This window comes from Macaca mulatta, chromosome 1, assembly GCF_049350105.2.
Source record: "Macaca mulatta isolate MMU2019108-1 chromosome 1, T2T-MMU8v2.0, whole genome shotgun sequence".
Lineage (NCBI taxonomy): Eukaryota > Metazoa > Chordata > Mammalia > Primates > Cercopithecidae > Macaca > Macaca mulatta.
Window position 1 is genome coordinate 212,530,572 of NC_133406.1, and position 23,051 is coordinate 212,553,622.

The 23,051-nt window shown below is 44.1% G+C and overlaps 1 protein-coding gene across 37 annotated transcripts in view; it reads right to left on the reverse strand.

Annotated features, from left to right (window-relative positions):
• Nucleotides 1–23,051, reverse strand: part of PHACTR4 (phosphatase and actin regulator 4) — a 145,288-nt gene that overhangs the window by 116,776 nt on the left and 5,461 nt on the right. For 2 of the 37 annotated variants that reach the window (XM_077965918.1, XM_077965882.1), the window contains exon 2: nt 18,935–19,102. The exons of 30 other annotated variants lie outside the window; for them this stretch is intronic. The gene's annotated coding sequence lies outside the window, so the exon portion shown is untranslated. Of the gene's footprint in view, nt 1–18,840; nt 19,103–23,051 lie in introns of those variants that run through there. 5 more of the 37 variants (XM_077965790.1, XM_077965702.1, XM_077965890.1 and 2 more) reach the window with 4 other exon arrangements.

A 23,051-nucleotide genomic window follows, 5' to 3' on the forward strand; every position in this document is an offset into this window, starting at 1 on the left:
GGAAACCCCGTCTCTACTAGAACTACAAAAATTAGCAGGGAATGGTGGCGTGCGCCTGTAGTCCTGGCTACTCTGGAGGTTAAGGCAGGAGAATCGCTTGAACCTGGGAGGCAGAGGTTGCAGTAAGCTGAGATCGTGCCACTGCACTCCAGTCTGGGTGACAGAGTGAGACTCCATCTCAAAAAAAACCTTTCACTCAGCCCAAAAAACTGGAATGGTCTTTTGAAGACATGAGCCTGGCCATTCCTCAGCTCCTACCATTTGGTTAATAAAACTGCTTTCTTTAAACCACACCTGGCTTCTCTCTTTTTCAGCCTCTGAGTGGCAAGCAGCCAGACTTAAGCCGGCTACACCATCACATCTGAAATTAACTTCAGATTTCTCTCTTTTTTTGTTTTTTGTTTTTTTTTTTTTTTTGAGACGGAGTCTCGCTCTGTCGCCCAGGCTGGAGTGCAGTGGCCGGATCTCAGCTCACTGCAAGCTCCGCCTCCCGGGTTCACGCCATTCTCCTGCCTCAGTCTCCCGAGTAGCTGGGACTACAGGCGCCCGCCACCTCGCCCGGCTAGTGTTTTGTATTTTTTTAGTAGAGATGGGGTTTCACCGTGTTAGCCAGGATGGTCTCGATCTCCTGACCTCGTGATCCGCCCGTCTCGGCCTCCCAAAGTGCTGGGATTACAGGCTTGAGCCACCGCGCCCGGCCTTTTGTTTGTTTTTTAAGTGAGATGGAGTCTTGCTCTGTCACCCAGGCTGGAGTGCAGTGGCACCATCTTGGCTCACTGTAATCTCTGACTCCCGGGTTCGAGCGATTCTCCTGCTTCAACCTCCTGAGTAGCTGGGATTACAGGCATGCACCAAGAGGCCCGGTTAATTTTTGTATTTTTAGAAGAGATGGGGTTTCACCATGTTGGCCAGGCTGGTCTCAAACTCCTGACCTCAAGTGATCTGCCCACCTCGGCCTCCCAAAGTGCTGGGATTGCAGGCATGAGCCATCACACCTGACAACTGCAGATTTCTTACCACGGCCTATAAGATCCTACATGTCCTGGTCCCTGTCTACTCCACTGACCACATTTCCAACTTCTCTTGCTCACTCTGTTTCAGCCATACTGAGCTTACAATTGTTTCTGTAACATAACAAGCACATTTTTACCCTAGGGTTTGCAGTTGTTGTTCAGTCAGCCTGGAATGCTCTTTTCCCAGAAACTGCATGATTTGCTCCATTATTTCAGGTCACTCAAATGTGACTCCCTCAAAGAGGCCTTTCCTTGGCAACTCCTTTTCATCACTTTCTATCCATTTATCCTGTTTTATTTTTATTTTTAATGTATCACTATCTGATGGTATACTATCTGTAATTTATCTACAGATATGCTTACCTAAGTTCTTATTGTGTCTCTCCCAATCTGGAAAGTATCATTAGATACTTTATCTGTTCTGTTCACTACTATATCCCTGCATTTAGAATGTGCATACACTAGGTACTAAAAAAATACTTACCGAATAAACAAATTAACACTAGCACCAAACAGTACTACATAGTCTGAGACCAACAAGAAATTAATAGGAATGGAATTAAGTAAGTGTCCATGATGCATGTGAGCCATGAGAAAACCAAATAACTTCAAAGGAACAAGTTTCCTGGCAATGTGAATACTGAAAAGTGGTAAAAGAAATAAATCATCCCATATCACTTAATAGTAGAGACATACTAAACTCAAAAAAGAATTATACACAGCAGAAATTTCATTTCAACACAAAATTATTCATCATATATATACTTTTTGAGACGGAGTCTCGCTGTGTCACCCAGGCTGGAGTGAAGTGGCACGACCTTGGCTCACTGTAACCTTCCACTTCCTGGATTCAAGCGATTCTCCTCCCTCAGCCTCCCGAGTAGCTGGGATTACGGGCATGTGCCACCACGCCCAGCTAATTTTTGTACTTTTAGTAGAGATGGGGTTTCACCATGTTGGCCAGGCTGGTCTCGAACTCCTGACCTCTGGTGATCTAACCACCTCTGCTTCTCAAAGTGCGGGGATTACAGGCGTGATCTACTGTGCGTGGCCTATTCATCATATTAATAGTAATTTTAACACTTTATAATTGTTATATTAAAATTTGAAAACTTGTTAGTTTTATACTCAAGACCTGTAAGTTTATACTTACGTTTTCTTTCTTTTTTTTTTTTTCAAGACAGGGTCTGGCTCTGTCACCCAGGCTAGAGTACCAGTGGCATGATCATGGCTCACTGCAACCTCCACTTCCTGGGTTCAAGTGATCCTCCCACCTCTCAGCCTCCCAAGTAGCTGGGACTACAGGTGCGTGCCACCACGCCCGGCTAATTTTTCTATTTTTTTGTAGAGAGAGAGTTTTGCCATGTTGCCCAGGCTGGTCTCAAATTCTTGGGCTGAAGCTATCCACCTACCTTGGCCTCCCAAAGTGCTGGGATTATAGGCATGAGTCACCACACTCGGCCAGTTTATACCTACTTTTATGTTTGTAATATTGACTTACCAGTATAATAAAAATATTTTAAGCCAATACTGAGGATTAACAATAAAAATTTTCCTTTAAAAAGCATTACTTGGATTAAGAAATCCTGTTCTAGAACAAAAAGCTTATCACAACATCCCCCTGCTCTCTATATAACCTTTCATTGCCCAAGACAAAGTTGCCCAAGTTGAAGTTCAAAGTCCTAACTTGATTTACATAATCCTGTGTGATCCAGCCTGTTGACTTTCCTGACCTCATCCCCTGCCAGTCTTTTACGTTGCTTAAACCAAATGATGTCCCATTTCCTAAACGAATCATATTCCTTCTCACCTAACCCCTTTACACATGCTGTTCCCTTTACCTTTAAAAACTAATTTTCCTACCTCTTTTTTTATTTTTTGAGGCAGAGTTTTGCTCCTGTTGCCCAGGCTGGAGTGCAACGGCACAATCTCGGCTCACTGCAACCTCCACCTCCCGGGTTCAAGCGATTCTCCTGACTCAGCTTCCTGAGTAGCTGGGATTACAGGCATGCGCCACAACAGCCAGCTAATTTTGTATTTTTAGTAGAGACAGGGTTGGTCCATGTTGGTCAGGCTGGTCTTGAACTCCCGACCTCATGTGATCCACCCGCCTTGGCCTCCAAAAGTGCTGGGATTACAGATGTGATGAGCCACTGCGCCCGGCCTTTCCTACCTCTTTATACAGCTAATTCCTTTAAATCTCAAGCTTGGATAATGTATCTTCCATAATACCTTCTGTATTAGAGTTCTTCTCAGAAACAGAACCAGAGGATGGATACAAAACATACATATTTGAGATCTGATAAAACTATTGCCTCAAAAGTGCTTCTTTTGGAATATTAGCATTTAATTAATTTTTTTTTCTTTTTTGAGACAGAGTCTTGCTCTGTCGCCCAGGCTGGAGTACAGTAGCATGATCTTGGCTCACTGCAAACTCCAGCTCCCAGGTTCAAGCAATTCTCCTGCCTCAGTCTCCCAAGTAGCTGGGATTACAGGCATGTGCCCCCACGCCTGGCTAATGTTTGTATTTTTAGTAGAGGCAGGGTTTTACCATGTTGACCAGGCTGGTCTCAAACTCCTGACTTCAAGTGATCCGCCTGCCTTAGCCTCCCAAAGTGCTGGGATTATAGGCATGAGCCACCACGTGCAGCCTATTTTATTTTTTGAGACAGGGTCTACCTACTCTGTCGCCCAGGCTGGAGTGCGGTGGCATGATCTTGGCTCACTGCAACCTTCGCCTGTGGGGTTCAAGTGATTCTCCTGCCTCAGCCTCCTGAGCAGCTGGGACTACAGGCACGTGCCACTATGCCTGGCTAATTTTTTGTATTTTTAGTAGAGATGGGGTTTCACCATGCTGGCCAGGTTGGTCTCAAACTCCTGACCTTGTGATCTGCCCGCCTTGGCCTCCCAAAGTGCCAGGATTACAGGCATGAGCCACCCTGGCCAGCCACCCAACAGATATTTAATGCTGCTGTTGCTAATGGCAGCCACAGCCTTGGTGGTGTTAACATAGGTATACGAGAATTCTAAAATATATTATCCTCTTCCCAGCTTTAACAGAACTCTTCAAATGCATCAATTCCTCAACTTGGTAACCATGGCTAGGTCAGTTCAGTGAAAGCAACACAGAAGCATGTATTACAGGCTAGAAACTTGATATTAAAATCAAAAATTAGGCCGGGGCCGTGGCTCATACCTGTAATCTCAGCACTTTGGGAGGCAGAGGCGGGCGGATCATGAGGTCAGGAGATCAAGACCATCCTAGCCAACATGGTGAAAACCCATTTCTACTAAAAATATAACAACAACAACAACAACAACAACAACAGAAATTAGCAGGGTGTGGTGGCACGCGCCTGTAGTCCCAGCTACTCGGGAGGCTGAGGCAGAGGAATCGCTTGAACCCGGGAGGCGGAGGTTGTAGTGAGCCGAGATCACGCCACTGCACACCAGCCTGGCAACAGAGCAAGACTCTCAAAAAAAAAACAAACAAAAAACAAGCAAACTTTATTTTTTTCTCAACTACCCTAATAATAGCTTCATTCCTTGTTTCATTTTGAATGTCCAAGATAGCCTCAGGTTGTACACACAGATATAAATGAATCTACTAAGATGGAAACCATCAAGTATGAAAATATTTTCTGCCTTTTCTATTCCTTTATGGGCAATTGCTGTAATGCTAGACCTGTGTTCTTCAAAATAACCTTCTCCATCCTGAGAAAGCTTAACAAGTCAGGCAAAAATCAAAAGAACAAAAATTTACTGCTTAAGAGAACTTCCATTATCTTTCATTGGACAAATGAGCACAAGTTCAAATATCAATCACACACAAACTGGTTAATGATTAGCACAAGTTCAAATATCAATCACACACAAACTGGTTAATGATTCTGGTTACAAAATATAATACTATAGAATAATTTAACCTTCTTGTCTTTGGGGATTCAAGTGGGAATAATAATACTCATCTTCAATGAGAATCTCATGAAATAGCATTTATTATAAAATAAAACACTAAGAAATGGGCTGTGCCTGGCACATAGTGGGCAGTCTTAAAGCTCACCCCACTCCTACATTTCAGTTGCAAAAAAAAAGCAGATTTTGATTCTATCATGATTCTAAGCCTGATCAAAATACACAATGTCTAAAAACACCAAGATAATGAAACCTAAATTTACATTGGCAGAATGAACAACTAAAGTGTTATTTCCACATTTTCTTGGACTTCATTTAAAAGCACATCACGGCCAGGCACGGTGGGTCACGCCTGCAATCCCAGCACTTTGGGAGGCCGAGATGGGTGGATCACCTGAGGTAAGGAATTTGAGACCAGCCTGGCCAACATGGTGAAACCCCATCTGTACTAAAAATTTTAAAAAAATGAAAAAAAAAAAAATTAGCCGGCGTGGTGGCATAAACCTGTAATCCCAGCTACTCGGGAGGCTGAGGCAAGAGAATCGCTTGAACCCAGGAGGCAGAGGTTGCAGTGAGCTGAGATTGTGCCACTGCACTCCAGCCTGGGAAACAAGAACAAAACACCACCTCAAAAAAAAAAAAAAAAAAGGCACATCACTAGAGAAAATTAAGAAAGTAGTAAGGTATCACCTATTCTTCTAGAGTGACCTTCAGATGCTACTACATTAATATAAGGAGTAAATACTGTAATCTACACACTTTTTTTTTTTTTTGAGACGGAGTCTCTGTCGCTCAGGCTAGAGAACATGGCACGATCTCGGCTCACTGCAACCTCTGCCTCCTGGGTTCAAGCAATTCTTCCAACTCAGCCTCCCGAGTAGCTGGGATTACAGGTGTACACCACCAGGCCCAGTTAATTTTTGTGTTTTTGTAGAGATGGGGTTTCACCATGTTGGCCAGGCTGGTCTTGAACTCCTGACCTCAAGAGATCCACTCACCTCGACCTCCTAAAGTGCTGGGATTACAGGCGTGAGCCACTGTGCCTGGCTACATGCATCTTTATTATCTGTCACCAATTTACCCTTTTCCCTGGAAATCTGGAAGCCTAGAAATCCTCTACATTTCTCTAACTTTCTTTGCTATTTCTAAACTATTTTTGTTACTACTTAGAGAAATTTAGTAGCTACAAACAAAAGCAGTTAATAAAGAACTTAATTTGTTTTTGCCTATCACAAAGAAAATGAAACATTATACAGAGGTTTACAATCATGTTCTTAGTAAAGATGGAGTTTTACAAATGGAAAAGCCTGTTCAAAAAAAAAAGTTATGCTTAAGAAAAGTTTGTTTTTAAGCACAAATATTCAACGTCTAACATATTACTGAAGGGTAAAGACATAAAAATGAAACTTTCTCCTTTGAAGAAAAACTGACCTCCTCCTCTTTGTTAAACATAGTACTTCTGTTACCATTAAGAAGCATGAATCAGCTCTTTAAAACAGAGGTATGGCTTACTGATAAGCAAAACCATTGCGTGCTAATCCAAATTATCTCAGAAAATAACACTAGTGAGTTACAAAGGACACTACTTTCAGAAAACATGCTTACAGAGCTCAGGAAGGGCAATTCTTCATCATCACTGATCATGACAAAATCAACACACACAAAAATGAAGCCGTATTTATTTCTGGCATTGTATGTATCACATTTTGAGGAAACCTCAAAGACGAAACATACTTTTAAAAGATGGCTGGCTGGGCACGGTGGCTCACACCTGTAATCCCAGCACTTTAGGAGGCCGAGGTGGGTGGATCACCTGAGGTCAGGAGTTCGAGACCAACCTGGCCAACATGGCGAAACCCCATCTCTACTGAAAGTACAAAAATTAGCCGGGCGTGGTGACGGGTGCCTGTAATCCCAGCTACTCAGGAGGCTGAGGCAGGAGAATCGCTTGAACCCAGGAGGCAGAGATTGCAGTGAGCTGAGATCACGCCCCTGCACTCCAGCCTGGACAACAATAACAAGACTCCATCTTGGAAAAAAAAAAAAGATGGCCAAGTCCGGGCGTGGTGGCTCATGCCAGTAATCCCAGAACTTTGGGAGGCTGAGGCAAGTGGATCACCTGAGGTCGGGAGTTCGAGACCAGCCTGACCAACATGGAGAAACCCCATCTCTACTAAAAATACAAAATTAGCCAGGCGTGGTGGCACATGCCTGTAATCCCAGCTACTCAGGAGGCTGAGCCAGGAGAACGACTTGAACTTGGGAGGCAGAGGTGAGCCGAGATCGCACCACTGCACTCCAACCTGGGCAACAAGAGAAAAACTCTGTCTCAAAAGAAAAAAGAAAAAAAAAAAAAAAGATGGCCAGGAGAGGTGGCTCACACCTGTAATCCTAGTGCTTCTGTAGGTCAAGGCAAGAAGACCACTTGAGGCCAGGAGCTTGAGACCAGCTCAGACAACATAGCAAGATCCCATCTCCATAAAAACAATTTTTTAAAATAAGCTTGGTGTGGTAGCGCACATCTGTTATCCCAGCTACTCAGGATGATAAGGCAGGAGGATTTCTTTTCTTTTCCTTTCTTTCTTCCTTTCCTTTCCTTCCTTTCTCTCTCTCCTCCCTCTCTCTTTCTTCCTCCCTCCCTCCCTTCCTTCGTTTCCCTCCCTCCCTTTTTTTACTTTTTTTTTTTTTTTTTTTTTTTTGAGACGGAGTCTCACTCTGTAGCCCAGGCTGGAGTGCAGTGGCCGGATCTCAGCTCACTGCAAGCTCCGCCTCCCGGGTTCACGCCATTCTCCGGCCTCAGCCTCCCAGGTAGCTGGGACTACAGGCGCCCGCCACCTCGCCCGGCTAGTTTTTTGTATTTCTTAGTAGAGACGGGGTTTCACCGTGTTAGCCAGGATGGTCTCGATCTCCTGACTTCGTGATCCACCCGTCTCGGCCTCCCAAAGTGCTGGGATTACAGGCTTGAGCCACCGCGCCCGGCCTTTTTTTACTTTTTAAACCTTTTTGTTAAAAACTAAGACACTAACAACACATTAGCCTAGGCTTCCACAGGGACAGGATCATGAATATCGCTGTCTTCCACTTCTACATCTTGACTTCTTGAAAGGTCTTCAGGGGTACTAACAGGCATGGAGCTGTCATCTCCTATAATAACAGTGCCTTCTTGTAGAATATCTACTGAAGGACCTGCTAGAGGCTGTTTTACTGTTAACTTTTAAAAAAAATAAGGCTGGGTGAGGTGGCTCACACCTGTAATGACAGCACTTTGGGAGTCCAAGGTGAGCAAACTGCTTGAGCCCAGGAGTTCAAGATCAGTCTGGGCCACATGGCAAAACCTTGTCTCTACAGGGAAGAAGAAAAAAAAAAAAGTTAGCCAGTATGGTGGCATGTGCCTGTAGTGCCAGCTACTTGGGAGACTGAGGTGGGAGGATCACCTGAACCTGGGAGGTCAAGGCTGCAGTGAGCCCTGATTGTGCCATTGCACTCCAGCCTGGGCAACAGAGTGAGACCCCATCTCAAAAATAAAAATAAAATAAAAATGAGTGTGTGTGTGTGTAGAAGGAATACACACTAACAATTAAAAAGTATAGTAAATACATAAGCCAGTAATATAGTCATTTATTATCATTATCAAGTATTATATGCTATACATAATTGTATGTGCTATAGTTTTATATGACTGCCAGGTTTGTTTACTATCAGCATTACCACAAACGTGAGTAATGCATTGTGCTATGACATCAGGATGGCTACATCACCAGGCAATAGGAATTTTTCAGCTCCATTTTAATCTTACAAGACCACCATCATATGTGCAGTCCAGCACTGACGGAAGTGTTACTATGCAGTGCATTCATTTAATAGAATGAGCCTACTGTAGTGGTTTGCATTTACCAAGAAATTAGTGTTGCCATAGTGGAAGGATGAACCCTTCTCCCAAGTATATAAAGATGTTGTCCCAGAAGTCTTATCTCCTACCTAATTTTATTTAAGAAAGTAAAGTATGTAAAAGATTGTTAGTAAAATTCCCAATCATATTGGTATCACCAATAGGTTAAAAGAGATTGTGCCATATTTTGGTTTTTAACTGACAAAAATTATATATAGTTATGGTGTATAAAATGACATTTTGAAATACAGCAGTCCCCTCTTATCCTCGGGGGATACATTCCAAGACCCTCAGTGGATAACTGAAACAATGGACAGTACTGAATCCAATTGCACTCAATCAAAGCATGTTTTTGTTCATGTCTCTCACCCACAAATTTAGCATCTTTTCCTTCTTCACTAGGAACTCATCGTGCACTGTGATTGTAACTTCTGAAATGTGGAGTACAACAGCAAAACTAGCACAATTTTCTTTTTTTGTCTTCACAATTTCACAGATAGAAAACTCACTCTTTCAAATGTAACATGCAGGGTTCATAAAAAACAAAAAAGGCCGGGCGCGGTGGCTCAAGCCTGTAATCCCAGCACTTTGGGAGGCCGAGACGGGTGGATCACGAGGTCAGGAGATCGAGACCATCCTGGCTAACACGGTGAAACCCCGTCTCTACTAAGAAATACAAAAAACTAGCCGGGCGAGGTGGCGGGCGCCTGTAGTCCCAGCTACTCGGGAGGCTGAGGCCGGAGAATGGCGTGAACCCGGGAGGCGGAGCTTGCAGTGAGCTGAGATCCGGCCACTGCACTCCAGCCTGGGCTACAGAGTGAGACTCCGTCTCAAAAAAAAAAAAAAATTCATTTTTACAATAGATTTTAGCAATCTTGACCTAAGATTTTTTTTTTTTTTTTTTTCCTTAGTAAGTCTAGAACTTTCATCTTTTTGCTTAAAGGATGCACTTAATAGTTTATTGGCTGGGAGTGGTGGCTCACACCTGTAATCCCAGCACTTTGGGAGGCCGAGGCAGGCAGATCACTTGAGCCCAGGAGTTCGAGACCAGCCTGGGTAACACAGCAAAAACCTCATCTCTACAAAAACCACAAAAATTATCCAGGCATGGTGATGCACATCTGCAATCCCAGCTACTCTGGAGGCTGAGGTGCGAGGATTCTTTGAGCTCAGGAGAGGTGGAGGTTGCAGTGAGCAATGATGGGGCCACTGAACTCCAGTCTGGGCAACAGAGCAAGAGTCTGTCTCAAAAAAAAAAAAAAAAAGAATTTATCCTTGGTATATCCAAATTGCCAGCGTCACTATTCTTGCACTTTGAGGCCATTATTAAGTAAAAATAAGGGTTACTTGAACACGAGCACTGCAATAGCCTGAGTCAATCTGATAACCAAGTCTGCTACTAAAGGGCATGTAGCATACTCAGTGTGGAGACACTGAGCAAAGAGATGATTCACGACATATGCAGGACGGCAAGGGAGATTTCATCACACTACTCAGAATGGCACGCACGCTATTTAAAACTAACAAATTATTTGTTGCTGGAATTTTTCATATCTTCAGCCCATGGCTCATCTTGGGTAAGTAAAACCACAGAAAGCAAAACTGTTGATAATGGGGAGCGCTACTGTAGTGAAGACTGTGGAATGGCTAAATCAAACTAATTAACATGTCCATTACCTAAAATAATTAAGTTTTTTTGTGGTGAGAACACTTAAAATCTATTCTCAGCAATTTTCAAGTATAGAACATATTTTTACTGGCCGGGCGAGGTCTCATGCCTGTAATCCCAGCACTTTGGGAGGCCGAGGTGGGCGGATCACCTGAGGTTGGGAGTTCGAGATCAGTCTGACCAACATGGAAAAACCCCATCTCTACTAAAAATACAAAAAATTAGCCAGGCATGGTGGTGAATGCCTGTAATTTCAGTTACTCGGGAGGCTGAGGCAGGAGAATCGCTTGAACCTGGGAGGCGGAGGTTGCGGTGAGCCGAGATCGTGCCATTGCACTCCAGCCTGGCCAAGAAGAGCAAAACTCTGTCTCAAAAAAAAAAAATATATATATATAGAGAGAGAGAGAGAGACTAAGGTCACTATGTTGTACAACAGATTTCTTGTGCTTATTCCTTCTAACAGAAATTTTATACTCTTTGACCACCAGCCCCCCAATCTCCACCCTGACACAGCTCCTGGTAACCACCATTTTATTCTCTGCTGCTATGAGTTTTACTTTAATATTATTATTTTTATTTATTTATTTATTTATTTATTTTTTTTTGAGAGAGTCTCCCTCTGTAGCCCAGGCTGGAGTGCAGTGGTGCGATCTTAGCTCACTGCAACCTCTGCCTCCTGGGTTCACACCATTCTCCTGCCTCAGCCTCCCGAGTAGCTGGGACTACAAGCGCCTGCCACCACGCCCAGCTAATTTTTTGTATTTTTAGTAGAGACGGGGTTTCACCATGTTAGCCATGATGGTCTCAATTTCCTGACCTCCATGATCCGCCCGCCTTGGCCTCCCAAAGTGCTGGGATTACAGGTATAAGCCACCGTGCCAGGCCTATTACTATTATTTTTTGAGACGGAGTCTCGCTCTGTCGCCCAGGCTGGAGTGCAGTGGTGCCATCTTGGCTCGCGACCTCCGCCTCCTGGGTTCAAGTGATTCTCCTGTCTCAGTCTCCCAAGTAGCTGGGGTTACAGATGTGTGCCACTATGCCTGGCAAATTTTTGTATTTTTAGTAGAGACGGGTTTCAACATGTTGACCAGGCTGGTCTTGACCTCATGATTCGCTCCTGACCTCATGATTCGCCTGCCTCAGCCTCCGAAAGCGCTGGCATTACAGGTGTGAGCCATTGTGCCCAGCCTATTTTATTATTTTTATTTACTCATTTATTTTTTTCTTATTGAGATGGAGTCTCGCTTTGTCACCCAGGTTGGACTACAGTGGCACAATCTCAGCTCACTGCAACCTCCACCTCCTAGGTTCAAAAGATTCTCTCACCTCAGCTTCCCGAGTAGCTGGACTACAGGCATGTACCACTCACACCCAGATAGTTTTTTTTTTTTGTTTTTTTTGAGATGAAGTTTCGCTCTTGTTGCTCAGGCTGGAGTGCAATGGCATGATCTAGGCTCACTGTAACCTCCGCCTCCCGGGTTCAAGTAATTCTCCTGCCTCAGCCTCCTGAGTAGCTGGGATTACAGGTGCCCGCCACCATGCAAAGCTAATTTTTGTATTTTTAGTAGAGATGGCGTTTCACCACGTTGGCCAGGCTGGTCTTGAACTCCTGACCTCGTGATCCACCCGCCTCAGCCTCCCAAAGTGCTGGAATCACAGGCGTGAACCACCGCACCTGTCCTATTTTATTATTTTTTTTTAAAACAGAATCTCACTCTGTCGCCCAGGCTGGAATGCAGTGGCATAATCACGGCTCACTACAGCCTCAACCTCCCCGGGCTCAGGTGAGATCTTTCTACCTCAGCCTCCCAAGTAGCTGGGACTACAGGTGCACACCACCACACCCAGCTAATTTTCATATTTTTTGTAGAGATGGGATTTCACCATGTTGCCCAGGCTGGTCTCAAACTCCTCAGCTCAAGCAATCTGCCTGCCTCCGCCTAGCAAAATGCTGTGTTACAGGCTTGAATCACCTGTGCCCAGCCTGGAATTGTTTTCTTTTTTCTGAGACAGAATTTCTGTCTCTGTTGCTCAGGCTGGAGTGCAGTGGCACAATCTCAGCTCACTGCAACCTCCGCCTCCCAGGTTCAAGCGATTCTCCTATCTCAGCCTCCCGAGTAGCTGGGACTATAGGCGCGTGCCACGATGCCCAGTTAATTTTGTATTTTTAGTAGAGACCATGTCGGCCAGGATTGTTTCCCTCTCTTGACCTCGTGATCCGCCTGCCTCAGCCTCCCAAAGTGCTGAGATTACAGGCGTGAGCCACTGCGCCCGGCCTGAGGGCTCTGCTTTTTAACCTTGCTTAATAAACAATCAACTCACCTAAGCTTTCCCAAAAAACAACCATTTCTCTATGAGTCCTATTCTCAGGTAAACAAGAAATTATACACATCATCAACACTAGTGTGAGAAAGATACTTCACTATTTTTTTAAATATCGTTGGTCCTATATAAAGTGAAGATTTTAAATATCTAATGACCTAAGTGGACACCAGTATCACAAGACTAATAAAAACACTTCGTAATTTGGTGTCTTACAAGGTTCAAAATGCCCTCACAAAGCAATTGCTACTGAAAATAATTGGATAACATTATTTAAAAAAACACAAGGCCGGGCATGGTGACTCACACCACCACATATATATACCCAACATAGGAGCACCCAGATTCATAAAGCAAGTTCTTAGAGACCTTCAAAGAGACCTAGACTCCCACAAAATAATAGTGAGAGTCTTTAACACCCCACTGACAATATTAGATCATCAAGACAGAAAATTAACAAAGATATTCCGGATTCAAACTTAGCACTGGGTCAAAGGGACCTGATAAGACACCTACAGAACCCTCCATCCAAAAACAACAGAATTGGTCAGGCATGATGGCTCACATCTGTAATCCCAGCACTTTGGGAGGCCGAGGCAGGTGGATCACCTGAAGTCAGGAGTTCAAGACCAACCTGACCAACATGGCGAAACCCTGTCTCTACTAAAAGTCCAAAAATTTGCCAAGATTGGTGGCACATGCCTGTAGTCCCAGCTACTCGGGAGGCTGAGGCAGGAGAATTGTTTGAATCTGGGAGGTGGAGGCTGCAGTGAGCTGAGATCACACCACTGCACTCCAGCCTGGGTGACACAGCAAGACTCTGTCTCAAAAAAACAAACAAAAAACAGAATATACATTTTTCTCACAGCTGAACTGAAGGAGACTGAGACACTGAAAACTCATTCAGAAGATCAACAAATCCAGGAGGGATTTGGGTTTTTTGTGTTTTATTTTATTTATTTATTTATTATTATTTTTTGAGATATGGTCTCACTCTGTTGTCCAGGCTGGAGCACAGTGGTGCAATCTTGGCTCATTGCAACCTCCACCTCCCAGGTTGAAGCGATTCTCATGCCTCAGGCTCCCAAGTAGCTAGGATTACAGGTATGGACCACCATGCCGGGCTAATTGTATTCTTAGTAGAGATGGGGTTTCGCTGTGTTGGCCAGGCTGGTCTGAAACTCCTTGCCTCAAGTGATCCACCCACCTTGGCCTCCCAAAGTGCTGGGATTACAGGCATGAGCCCTTGCGTCTGGTGGAGTTGGTTCTTTGAAAAAAGTAATACAATAGACTGCTAGCTAGACTAATAAAGATGAAAAGAGAGAAGATTCAAATAATCACAATCAGAAATGACAAGGGGCTATTACTGCTGACCCCACAGAAATACAAATATCCATCCGATAATATTATGAACACCTCTATGTACATAAACTAGAAAATCTAGAAAAAACGGATAATTCCTAGACACATACACCCTCCCAAGAATGAACCAGGAAGAAACTGAATCCCCGAACAGACCAGTAACGAGCTCTGCAACTGAGTCGGTAATAAACAGCCTATCAGCCAAAAAGAGCCCAGGACCAGATGGATTCACAGCTGAATTCTAACAGATGTACCAAGAAGAGCTGGTACCATTCCTGCTGAAACTATTCCAAAAGAATGAAGAGGAGGGACTCCTTCCTAACTCATTCTATGAGGCCAGCATCATCCTGATACCAAAACTTGGCAGAGACATTAACAAAAAAAGAAAACTTCAGGTCAATATTCTTGATGAATATCGATGCAAAAATCCTCAACAAAATACTGGCAAATCAAATCCAGCAACACATCAAAAAGCTTACCCACCACGATCAAGTAGGCTTTAGACCTGGGATGCAAGGTTGGTTCAACATACGCAAATGTGTAAATATGATTCATCACATAAACAGAACTAAAGACAAAAACCACATGATTATCTCAACAGATGCAGAAAAGGCTTTCAATAAAATTCAATACCGCTTCATGTTAAAAATTCAATAAAGTAGGTATTTAAGGGCATCTAAATAGGAAGAGAGGAAGTCAAACTATCTTTGTTTGTAAACAACATGATCCTATATCCAGAAAACCCCATGGTCTCAGCACAAAAGCTCCTTAAGCTGATAAACAACTTCAGCAAAATCTCAGGATATAAAATCAATGTGAAAAATCACTAACATTCCTATACATCAACAATGGTCAAGCTGAGCACCAAATCAGGAACACAATCCCATTCACAACTGCTACACACACACACACAAATACCTAGGAATATAGCTAACCAGTGAGGTGAAAGATGTCTACAAAGAGAACTACAAAACACTGCTCAAAGAAATCAGAGATGACACAAACGAACGGAAAAACATCCCATGCCTATGGATAGGAAGAATCAATATTGTTAAAATGACCATACTGCCCAAAGAAATGTACAGATTCCATCCTATTCCTTTTAAAGTACTACTGACATTCTTCACAAAACTAGAAAAAAAAATTGTTTTGAAATTCATATGGAACCAAAAAGGAGCCCAAAGAGCCAAGGAAATCCTAAGCAAAAAGAACAAAGCTGGAGGCATCATGCTCTCCAACATCAAACTATATCACAAGGCTATAGTAACCAATACAGCATGGTACTGGTACAAAAAAAGACACACAGACCAATGGAACAGAATAGAGAACTCAGAAATAAAGGCCACACACCTACAAGTATCTGATCTTTGATACACCAGACAAAAATAGGCAATGAGGAATTCCCCATTCAATAAATGGTGCAGGAGGCCAGGCGCAGTGGCTCATGCCTGTAATCCCAACACTTTGGGAAGTCAACGTGGGTGGATCGCTTGAGGTCAGGAGTTCGAGACCAGCCTGACCAACATGGTGAAACCCTGTCTCTACTAAAAATACAAAAATTAGCCAGACATGGTGGCGGGTGCCTGTAGTCCGGCTACTCAGTAGGCTGAGTCAGGAGAATTACTTCAACCCAGGAGGCAGAGGTTGCAGTGAGCTGAGATCATGCCACTGCACTCCAGCCTGGGTGACAGAACGAGACTCTGTCTAAAAATAAATAAATAAATAATAAATAAATAAGCAGTGTTGGGATAACTGGTTAGCCATATGCAGAAGATTGAAAATGGATCTGTTCATTACTCTATACACAAAAATTAACCTAAGACAGATTAAAGACTTAAATGTCCAACCCAAAACTACAAAAACCCTGGAAGATAACCTAGGCAATACCATTCTGGACATAAAAATAGGTAAAAATTTCATGAAAGAGACACCAAAAGCAATTATTACAAAAGCAAAAACTGATAAATGGGATCTAATTGAAGAGCTCCTGCACAGCAAAGGAAACTATCAACAGGGTGAACAGACAACCTACAGAATGGGAGAAAATTCTTGCAAACTATGCATCTGACAAAGGTCTAATATCCAGCATCTATAAGGAACTTAAATTTGTAAGAAGAAAACCAAGCAACCTCATTAAAGAGTAGGCAAAGGGCTGGGGGCAGTGGCTCACACCTGTAATCCCAACACTTTGGGAGGCCGAGGCAGGTGGATCACTTGAGGCCAGGAATTCGAGACCAGCCTGGCCAACATGGTAAAACCTCATCTCTACTAAAAATACAAAAATTAGCCAGGCGTGGTGGTGTGGTCATCCCAGCTACTTGGGAGGCTGAAGCACAAGAATCATTTGAAGCTGGGAAGCAGAAGTTTCAGTGAGCCAAGACTGTGCCACTGCACTCCAACCTGGGCAACAGAGCAAGACTCTGTCTCAAAAAGAAAAAAGTGGGAAAGGACATGAACTAACACTTTTCAAAAGAAGACATACATACAGCCAACAATCATATGAAAAAAGCTCAACATCACTGACCATTAGAGAAATGCAAATCGAAACCACAATGAGATACCATCTTATGCCAGTCAGGATAACTAGTATTAAAAAGTCAAAAAATAGGCCAGGCCAGGTGCGGTGGCTCATGCCTGTAATCCCAGCATTTTGGGAGGCTGAGGCGGGTGGATCACGAGGTCAGGAGATTGAGACCATCCTGGCTAACATGGTTTAACTCCGTCTCTACTAAAAACACAAAGAATTAGCCGGGCGTGGTGGCATGCGCCTGTAGTCCCAACTACTCGGGAGGCTGAGGCAGGAGAATCGCTTGAATCTGGGAGGCGGAGGTTGCAGTGAGCTGAGATCGCACCACTGCACTCCAGCCTGGGCAACAGAGCGAAACTCTGTCTCAAAAAAAAAAAAAAAAAAGGCCAGGCTCAGTGGCTTACGGCTGTAATCTCAGCACTTTGGGAGGCCGAGGCGGGCAGATCACGAGCTCAGGATTTCGAGACCAGACTGGCCAACATGGTGAAACCCTGTCTCTACAAAAATACAAAAATTAGCTGGGCTTGGTGATGTGGGCCTGTAATCCCAGCTACTCGAAAGGCTGAGAGGAGAACTGCCTGAACCCGGGAGGCAGAGGCGGAGGCTGTAGTGAGCCAAGATCGCACCACTGCACTCCAGCTTGGGTGACACAGCAAGACTCCATCTCAGAAAAAAAAAAAAAGTCAAAAAATAATAGATGCCGGCGAGGTTGTGGAGAAAAAGCAATGCTTATACGTTGTTGGTGGGAGTATAAATTAGTTCAACTATTGTGGAAGACAGTGTGGCAATTCCTCAAAGACTTAAAACAAAAATACCATTCAACCCAGAAATCCCCCCATTACTGGTTATATACCCAAAGGAATATAAATCATTCTATTATAAAGACATATGCACACATATGTTCACTGCAGCACTATTCACAACAGTAAAGACATGGAATCAACCTAAATGTCCATCAAAAGTAGACTAGATAAAGAAAATGTGGTACATATACACCATGCAATACTATGCTGCCATAAAATCCAACAAGATCATGTCCTTTGCAGGAACACAGGTGGAGCTGGAAGCCATTATCTTTAGCAAAATAATGCAGAAACAGAAAAACAAATATCACATGTTCCAAATACTGCATGATGAGAACACATGGACACAGAGGGGAACAACACTCACTGGTGCCTATCAGAGAGTGGAGGATGGGAGCAGGGAGAGGATCTGGACAAATAACTAATGGGCACTAGGCTTAATACCTGGGTGCTAAAATAATCTGCACAACAAACCTCCATGATACAAGTTTACCTATACACCAAACCTTGCACATATCTCTCTGAACATAAAAGTTAAATTAAAAAAAACACAGAATAATATTTTTATCCCACACATCTAAATTAGTTTGTCCAAAAGTTTAAAAAAAGTTGATAATAGAAACACAAGTTGAGAATACAATATTTACTCCACTTATGGACAAATAATTTTACAATTATGAAATATAAGAAATTACAGGCCAGGGCCAGTCACAGGGGCTCACACCTTTGTAATCCTAGCACTCTGGGAGGCCAAGGTGGATGGATCACTTGAGACCAGGAGTTCAAGACTAGCCTAGGCAACATGGTGAAATCCCATCTTTACAAAAATTTTTAAAAATTAGCCTGGCTTGGTGGCCCGCACCTATAGTCCCAGCTACCCGGGAGGCTGAGGTGGAAGGATCACCTATGTGAGTCTGGGGAGGTAGAGGTTGCAGTGAGCTGTGGTCGCACCACTGCACTACAGCCTGGGTGACAGACTGAGACTCCGTTTCAAAAAAAAGAAAGAAAGAAATTACAGGCTGGCCATGGTGGCTCATGCATGTAATTCAAGCACTTTGGGAGGCCCAGGCAGGAAGATCGCTTAAGCCTAGGAATTCAAGACCAGCCTAGGCAATGTGGCGAAATCCCGTCTCTACAAAAACCACAAAAATTAGCCAGGCGTGGCGGTGTGCCTGTAGTCCCAGCTACTCAGCAGGCTGAGATGGGAAGATTGCTTGAGCCCTGAGGGGTTGAGGCTGCAGTGAGCCATGACTGTGCCACTGTACTCCAGCCTGGGCAACAGAGCAAGACTGTCTTAAAAAAATAAATACATACATAAATAAAAATGAAAATAAACCAACCTAGATCAGTGCCTGGGTAACAGAATAATCAACTGGTAACAACTACTCTTATTTCACCTTCCATGTCACCACTTCCAAATATATCTTCTCTCACCCTTTATTTCTTCATGTTCCTCTTCAAAGTTGACTGCTTTATAAGCTTTTCATCTATTTCCATCTAAGGCTTCTTCATTATCTACATTTTCTCTGTGCAGATCTCCAATATCTGCCTCTCTGCTGGTTGCTTTCCCTTTCACTTCAAACATGTCAAACCTCTCCCATCCTTAAAATCAAAACAAAACAAAACATTCTAAATACTTCCTCTATTTTTTCCCCTTGTGCCCTTGGGTTGTTAAAAAAAACGGGGGGCGGGGTGGTGGAGGGAGAAAGAAAGGAAGGAAGGAAGGAAGGACGGAAGGAAGGAAGGACGGAAGGAACGAAGACAAAAAAATGGTAAAAAAAAATTTTTTTTTTAGATGAAGTCTCACTCTCTCACCCAGGCTGGAGTGCAGTTGTGCGACCGCAGCTCACTGCAACCCCTACCTCCTCAGGTTCAGGTAGGTGATCCTTGCACCACCTCAGCCTCCTGGGGTAGCTGGGACTATAGGTGCGGGCCACCACACCAGGCTTTTTTTTTTTTTTTTTTTTTAGTAGAGACGGGGTTTCACCACGTTGGCCAGGCTAGTCTTGAACTCCTGACCTCAGGTGATCCACCCGCCTCAGCCTCCCAAAGTGCTGGGAATACAAATGTGAGCCACTGTGCCTGGCCAAATTTTTTTTTTTTTTTTTTGAGACAGAGTCTTCGCTTTGTCGCCCAGGCTGGAGTGCAGTGGTGCGATCTCAGCTCACTGCAAGCGCCGCCTCCCAGGTTCACGCCATTCTCCTGCCTCAGCTTCCCAACCAGCTGACACTACAGGCGCCCGCCACCATGCCTGGCTAATGTTTTTATTTTTTATTTTTTATTTTTTTGAGACGGAGTCTTGCTCTGTCGCCCAGGCTGGAGTGCAGTGGCGCAATCTCGGCTCACAGAAAGCTCCGCCTACCGGATTCACGCCATTCTCCTGCCTCAGCCTCCTGTGTAGCTGGGACTACAGGCGCCCGCCACCACACCCGGCTAATTTTTTGTATTTTTAGTAGAGTAACACGGGGTTTCACCGTGTTAGCCAGGATGGTCTCCATCTCCTGACCTCATGATCTGCCCGCCTCGGCCTCCCAAAGTGTTGGGATTACTGGTGTGAGCCACCGCGTCCGGTCAAAAATTTTTAACAAGTAAATAAATACCTTCTCTAAACCCTCTCATCTACCTTCAAGAGAGTAAGCAATTTTTTTTTTTTTTTTTTTTTTTTTTTTTTTTTTTTTTTTTTTTTGAGATGGGCTTTCACTCTGTCTACCTGGGCTGGAGTGCAGTGGCGCAATGATGGCTCACTGCAGCCTCAACCTTCCAGGCTCAGGCAATCCTCCCATCTCAGCCTCCAGAGTAGCTGGGACTATAGGAGTGTGCCATTATGCTGAGCTAACCTTTGTGTATTTTTTGTAGAGACAAGGTTCTACCATGTTGGTCAGACTAGTCTTGAACTCCACCTTGTGGCCTCAAACGATTCTAGGATTACAGGCCAGAGCCACCATGCCCGGCCTACAGATCATTTTAAAAGGCTTTGATGGGCTGGGTGTGGTGGCTCACGCCTGTGATCCTAGCACTTCGGGAGGCCGAGGCGGGTGGATCACTTGAGGTCAGGAGTTCAAAACTAGCCTGGCCAACACGGTGAAACCCCATCTCTACTAAAAATACAAAAAATAATCAGGGCATAGTGGTGCATGCCTGTAATTCCAACTACTCAGGAGGCTGAGGCAAGAGAATCGCTTGAACCCAAAAGGCAGAGGTTGCAGTGTACTGAGATCACACCACTGCACTCCAGCTTGGGCAACAGAGTGAGACTCCCATCTAAAAAAAAAAAAAAAGGTGGGCGCGATGGCCCACGCCTGTAATCCTAGCACTATGGGAGGCCAAGGTGGGTGGATTACCTGAGGTCAGGAGTTTGGGACCTTGGGACCAGCCTGGCCAACATGGCGAAACCCTGTCTCTACTAAAAACACAAAAATTAGCTGGGCATGGTGGTGGGCACCTGTAATCCCAGCTACTCGGGAGGCTGAGGCTGGAGAATCGCTTGAACCTGGGAGGCAGAGGTTGCAATAAGCTGAGATCACAGGGTCACTCCAGCCTGAATGACAAGAGTGAAACTCCATTTCAAAAAAACAGTTTAAAGGTCTACATAGGCCCAGCACAGTGGCTCACGCCAGTAATCCCAGCACTTTGGGAGGCCAAGGTGGGCGGATCGCTCCAGCTCAGGAGTTCAAGACTGGTCTGGGCAACATAATGAGACCTTGTCTCTACTAAAAGAAAAAAAAAAGAAAAAATTAACCAGGCATGGTGGTGCATGCCTGTAGTCCCAGTTACTCAGGGGGCTAAGGTGGGAGGAGTGCTTGAGCCTGGGAGAGATCAAGGCTGCAGTAAGCCCTGATCATGCCATTGGACTCTAGCCTGGGTGACAGAGTGGGACCTTGTCACAAAAAAAAAAAAAATTGAGACAGAGTCTCACTCTGTCACCCAGGCTGGAGTCCAGTGGCACAATCTTGGCTCACTGCAACCTCCACCTCCTGGGTTCAAGTGATTCTTGTGCCTCAGCCTCCCGAGTAGTTGGGACCACAGGAGTGAAAAAAAAAAAAAGAAAAAGAAAGAAAGAAGAGAATAGAAAAAGGTCTACATAATTTGGTTATGGTAGCCCCTGTGAAGAAATGACTGTGAAAGTTTTACAACGGGAATTTAGAGCTCCCTCAGAATAAAGAATCCATCCATTCCGTTCTCTCTTTCCTATTTTATTTATTTACTTATTTTTTGAAACAGGGTCTCCAGCTCTGCCACCCAGAATGTAGTGTGGTGACACAATCATAGCTCACTGCAGCCTCAAACCGTGGGGCTCAAGTGATCCTCCTATCTCAGCCTCCTGAGTAACTGGGACTACAGATGTCCACTACCATGCCTGGCTGATTTAAAAAAAATTTTTTTTTTGCAGAGACAAAGTCTTGCTATGTTGCCCAGGCTGGTCTCAAACTCCTGGCATAAACATAAAGTGATCCTCCTGCCTTAGCCTCCTGAAGCACTGGAATTACACACATGAGCCACCAGGCCTAGCCTCTCTCTTTCTTTATAAATAATCTTCTTCCAATGCTCCTTGTTTTCTTTTCTTTTCTTTTCGGGGGGGGGGGGTGTAGGGGTGGTAGGGGAATGGAATCTTGCTCTATCACCCAGGCTGGAGTGCCGTGGCACAATCTCTGCTCACTGAAACCTCTGCCTCCTGGGATCAAGCAAGTCTCATGCCTCAGCCTCCCAAGTAACTGGGACTACAAGCATGGGCCACCACCCCCAGCTAATTGTTTGTATTTTTAGTAGAGATGGGGTTTCACCATGTTGGCCAGGCTTGTCTCGAACTCCTGGCCTCAAGTGATCTGCTTGCTTTGGCCTCCCAAAGTGCTGCGATTACAGGCGTGAGCCACCATGATGGGCCTCTTCTTCTAATACTAGTAAAAATAACTTGCTACGGGAATTTGAAGCATATAATGTATCCAAATACTTATTCCACTCCCTCTTGGAAACAATCCACAAGATAGGAGGAGCAGGAATCAATTACATCCATGTTAAAGACAAGAAAACTAAAGCTCAAAGAGGTCGAGTTGCTCAAGGTTGCAATTATATGAGGGGATTTTATTTATTCAGTGCTTATTTACTGTCAGACTCCTTCCTCTTCCCAGCCAACCCTAATCAGCAGGTAAACCCCAAGAGGGAAAACACTTGTTTTCACTGTTTTGTCCTCAGTGTCTACAACAGTGCCTAGAATATAACAGGCTTTCCGTATTTGTTGACTGAATGAACAGATGGTTTTGGAAATGAAGTAAACCAACAGCAAAAGCACAAGGAAAAAAAGTTATTTCCCATTATAATGCACTAATAAAAGATTTCAGACAGGCTTCTACCAGTTAGAAAGGCTAGACTACATAATTGTATTGACTCAATTCCATTGGCATGTTATGCATTTTACCTAATAAGTAAGGGAGGTGAAGTAGGTTTCTGTTTCTGATGTCACATTCATGGCATGTACTAACATAAATCCAAGACTTAACTGCAGGTTTGAAACTGATTAAAAGTTTTTATTAAAAGCAGAAACTAGAGAAAGCAT